Here is a 5,493-nt window from a genome sequence, read left to right on the forward strand (position 1 = left end):
CAAACAGAAGAGCCTGTAGAACAAAGGCTATTATTAATTCCCATCTGCTGAAAGGAGGCTGCAGCTGTTTTGAGAGGTTTTCCTGCAAGCTATGCAGATCTGCTCAGAATTTTAATGGTTGTTTACCAACCAAAGTGTGCCATTGGAAGAGCAAGACGTTTCCAAGCAAACAAGGTGTGAACGTCATTTCAGCCTGGAAATAAACCTCTTCTTTCTTGTGAATGTTTTTCTGGGCAAGCAAAGAAGTTTTTGTATTTGATTGTTTCAGTTTTCAGCTGTTCTTTTTTAACTCATCTTCTCCCATCTAAGAAGCATACAGAAGAAGATATTCCTTGAAATATGCAATGCATTTTTACACAGGCAAAAAGCCTTTTTAGGGGGAAAAAAACCCAAACATTCTCTCTGTGTGGTCTCTAAGTGACTGAAAGAAAAGGGTAGCCCCACAGAACACTGGTCCGCAGTTGAAGTAGTATGCACATAAAACTGGTAGCTGACCAAAGAGCCTAGCAAGCCCTGGAGAAAAACACAGCATACAAAAGATTAAAGAAGGGGAAAATGAAGAGGTTTTGTTATATTCTGGGGAATGACAAGACATATGGCAGGCTTTTTATCTTATATTTTCTGCAGTGGCCGTAAACTTCAAGAGGATTGTTATTGCTAAGAAATTAACATGTCTTTAGCCAGACTCTCTAGTGCATGTTATTTATATCAGGAATTAAGTCTCTGCAACCGTGCCTGTGCTTTATGGCTGTGTATAACTATAAGCCCTGCTTCTGTGACATTAATACATGCGGTTTCTCTGCAGCATGTATATAGTACATAGCTGAAAGGAGCACTAGAGATAGTGCTAAAACCTCTGGCTAGTCCCTTTACCCTATGCTTGATGTTTTTGCACTGGAGCTTTTGCCTCTAATAGTGGGGGAATTGCCTTAGCTAGATACAAATAAACAAAGATTTTTCACTTCAATGCATTTGCAATCCAAGCTCTTTTTTCTTTATCCCAATGGACTTTGAACTGTCTGACCTGTAGAGAGTATTTACAGCTGAAATGACAGTCCCTGAACGCAGCCTAGCATTCCTGGTATCACTGCTGCAGTTGGGGGATGGGAAAGATCCACTAGCATTCAACCATTTAGCCAAAAAGTTATGAGCATCCTGCATTTAAAAAGGACTATGCCTGAGAAACTGAAAAGACAAGAGAATTAAGTGACGTATAAAATGGTGGCCAGGAAATGAATATAACATTGAGGCAGTGCTAAGGAGAGGGTTGGACTGCCTGCTGCTATTCCATTGGGTCATGCAACTGAAAATATTAGTGAGAAAATTAAACTATTCATCTTTCACTAAGACAGGAAGCAAAAGTGATCTAGACAGTCTGACCTTCTAATCAGAGTTAAGTCAACACATAAACAATAAAAATGGACTAATATTTCGAGGAATTTCATTTTAACGACTGTAGCGGTTCAACTTACCATGAGATATTTTCCTGTAATATAATAGAATCCCACTAAATGGTCGTTATTTGACTTCTGGTAATGGAGACACCAAGGCTCTCTGTGTGTTCTGTGTTTCTATTACAGGAGTCCAGAAGGTAGATTAGGCTACTGAGATGGCTTTCACCTATATAGAAATGAATTTATTTGCTCTTAATAAGTGGTAACCTTCAGCTTTGTATAATGGTGGTGCAAAGTGAATTTCTACTTCATGCTAGCTACTTCATGGCAACTAACTTCTAAGACAGTATGTGACTGCAAACAGCTGTGGACTTTTAAATATTAGGGATGATTAAATACATTTTTTTAGAAATACCACACTTGCCCATTCCTTACAAATACTTTTTCTGCTCTGCAGTTCAGCCTGCAGCATAGCACAAACAATGACTGAAACAAGTGTTACAAAAAAAAAAAGAAAAGGATGGGAAATCAGGGGAGTGATGAACACAATAAAGTTAATGGCATAGTCTAAAATGGCCAGAGACATCAACTGAGTAAGCCAAGGGGAGAAATCACCTCTCACTGCACAGTTTTTCCCTTATTAAGAGAGTTGATGCTCTCCCATCTTTTAGAAGTGTTAAATAGGATTTAGCTAAATAATCCAGCCACCCCCAATCTTCTTTATGCATGCTGGTATTCATGGACATGATCTCAAAGAATCTAGGCACTTTGATTTACTATGAGACAGTATCAAGAAAACACTTACACTACCTGAAAATAACCTGATTTAATATACCACACAAGTTTACCAGTGCTCTGTCTGCATGTATGTACAGGTGGATAAAGAAATCATAAAATCATAGAATTGCAGAATAGTTTGGGTTGGAAGGGACCTCCAACCCCCCTGCAATAAGCAGAGACATCTTCCAACTAGATCAGGTTGCTCAGAGCCCCGTCCAACATGACCTGGAATGTTTTCAGGGATGGGGCATCCACCACCTCTCTGGGCAACCTGTTCCAGTGTTTCACCACCCTCACCTTAAAAAATTTCTTCCTTATATCTAGTCTAAATCTACCCTCTTTTAATTTAAACCCTTGTCCTATCGCAACAGGCCCTACTAAAAAGTTTGTCCCCATCTTTCTTATAAGTCCTCTTTAAGTATTGAAAGGCCACAATAAGGTCTCCCTGGAGTCTTCTCTTCTCCAGACTGAACAACCCCAACTCTCTCAGCCTTTCTTCATAGGAGAGGTGTTCCCTCCCCTGATCATTTTCATGGCCCTCCTCTGGACCTGCTCCAACAGGTCCGTGTCTTTCTTAGGCTGAGGAATCCAGAGCTGGATGCAGTACTCCAGGTGGGGTCTCACCAGAGCAGAGCAGAGGGGCAGAATCACCTCCCTCGACCTGCTGGCCACGCTTCTTTTGATGCAGCCCAGGATACGATTGGCCTTCTGGGCTGCGAGCGCACACTGCTGGCTCATGTCCAGCTTTTCATCCACCAGTACCCCCAAGTCCTTCTCGGCAGGGCTGCTCTCATTCCCTTCATCCCCCAACCTGTATCAATACTGGGGGTTGCCCTGACCCAGGTGCAGGACCTTGCACTTGGCCTTGTTGAACCTCATGAGGTTCACATGGGCCCACTTCTCGAGCTTGTCCAGGTCCCTCTGGATGGCATCCCATCCCTCTGGCGTGTCAACTGTACCACTCAGCTTGGTGTCGTCTGCAAACTTGCTGAGGGTGCACTCGATCCCACTGTCTATGTCATTGATGAAGATTAAACAGTACTGGTCCCAATACGGACCCCTGAAGGACACTGCTTATAACTGATCTCCATCTGGACATTGAGCTGTTGACACTACCCTCTGGATGTAACCATCCAGCCAACTCCTCATCCACCAAACAGGCTACCCATCAAATCCTTATCACTCCAATTTAGAGAAAAGGATGTTGTGGGGGACCATGTCAAAGGCCTTACAGAAGTCCAGATAGATGACGTCCGTAGGTCTTCCCTTTTCCACTGATGTAGTCACTCCATCATAGGTTTGCTCTCACAAGGAAGTATCCCCTTCAGTTGTTTGCAGCCAGTGCTCTGCAGCCCGGTGCAGTGGTGTTAGACTCTCAGCGCTGTGGTAATGGGCACGTAGCAGTGAGCTGGTTGTCCATATCACCCCACTGAACAAGCTCCTCATTTCCTTACACAAAACTTGCCCAGAAACCAGAGCTGGACATGTTTCTAAACAAGTGTGAACCACAGGACCACTAGGAAACATCCTTATCTCCCATTTTGGATCAATATCCTTTCCAGATATGAGAGCTCACTGTCTGGCTGTTGCAATGACCCAGGAAATACCCTCTCTCTCACTGCTTCTGGACGTGCCTCCTCTACCTCAAAATGCTGAGCTCTCACTGAGTTCCCACATCCTTATGGTAGCCCAAAACCACACCATCTAATCTGTGCACACCACCCAAAACATGGCTCATGTACCTTATCACTGCTGCCGCTTGGGACAAAACAATGCGACAGTGTTAGTCGCAGCTGCAGGGCTTTATGGACACACAACACGGGTCATGACATGGAGAACCAGGGACTTCCAGTAAAAGCTACGGCAGTTTTACATGAGGAGCAAAGATGGTGTGACCTGAGGTGTAGGAGACTATCACCCTTTGGGTCTGAAGAGAAATTTTCATGCACAGTTGAGGGATTTTGTGCTCAAGGAAGGTCATGGGCCTGCACTGCTACAGCCAACACAAAAAGAAGCGTGAGCCTCTCTACCAAATGTATTGGCAAGAATTGGCAGTGGGGGGCTGCAGGGGTGGCTGCTGTCAGGAGAGGTAAGGGGCTGTCCCGTGCCGGACATTCCCAGTTTCAGCCAGTGCTAAAAGGGACCCACAACTGACCAGAGGTAAGCAGTCCATCAGTCAAGCTGGTGGTGCCTCTGGGAAAACGTATTTAAGAAAGGGTAAAAAACATCTCTCTCCAGTTTTGAGAGGAGTGAAAAAAATGTAAGAGAAACAGCCCTGCAGACATCAAGGTCAGTGAAGAAGAGGGGGAGGAGGTGCTTCAGGTGCTGGGGCAGAGGTTCCCCTGCAGCCTGTGATGAAGACCATGGGGAAGCAGGTTGTCCCCTTGCAGCCCATGGAGGACTGTGCTGGGGCAGATCCACACTGCAGCCCATGGAGGACACCATACCACAGCAGGTGGACATGCCCTGAAGGAAGCTGCCACCCGTGGAGAGGAGTCCACACAGGAGCTGGTTTTCTGGCAGGACCTGTAAAGTCCTGGGGGACCCATGCTGGAGCAGTCTGTTCCTGAAGGACTGTACCCCATGGGAGGGACCCATGCTGGAGCAGTTCTTGAAGAACTGCAGCCCACAGAAAGGACCCACATTGAAGCAGTTCATGAAGGACTGTATCCTGTGGGAGGGACCCCACACTGAAGCAGGGGAACAGTGTAAGGAGCAGGAGCAACATAGAGGAACTTTTAGGGACTGACCACAAACCCTGTTCCTCATCCTCCTGCGCTGCTCAGGGGGAGGAGGTAGAAGAGTCAGGAGTGAAGGAGTGAAGTTGAGCTTGTGGGGGTGGAGGGGAAGTTGTTTTAGTTTTTGTCTTTGTTTCTCACCATCCTGCTCTACTTTTAATTGGCAATAAATTCATTTTCCCCAAGTCAAGTCTGTTTTGCATGCATTTGTAGTTGGTAAGTGATCTCCCTGTCCTTGTCTCAACCCACAAGCTTTTCCATCTTACTCTTTCTTGTGATGTCAACCCACCACAGCCAATAATTATGCCATGCATGAACCACCAGAAAAATACCGTTGGTTTAGATACAGGGAGGGCAACACAACTCTTTTCTGTTGTTCAGAGAAATCCATGGACATCTTCCAACTCTGTCTTTCAGAAATCCCTTGCAAATGTGGCAGCAAGCAAAGATCCATAACTTGGCTAAACCTCCAATGTCCTGTACTAGCCTGTAGATCTGTGTTACTATACAGAGAGCCATCTAGAGTAATTTCCTGCTTCTTTTGCCACAACAGAAGTCCATTACCATATTTCATTGAAAGA

This window comes from Pygoscelis adeliae, unplaced genomic scaffold, assembly GCF_000699105.1.
Source record: "Pygoscelis adeliae isolate BGI_AS28 unplaced genomic scaffold, ASM69910v1 Scaffold45, whole genome shotgun sequence".
In the NCBI taxonomy this organism is placed as follows: Eukaryota; Metazoa; Chordata; class Aves; order Sphenisciformes; family Spheniscidae; genus Pygoscelis; species Pygoscelis adeliae.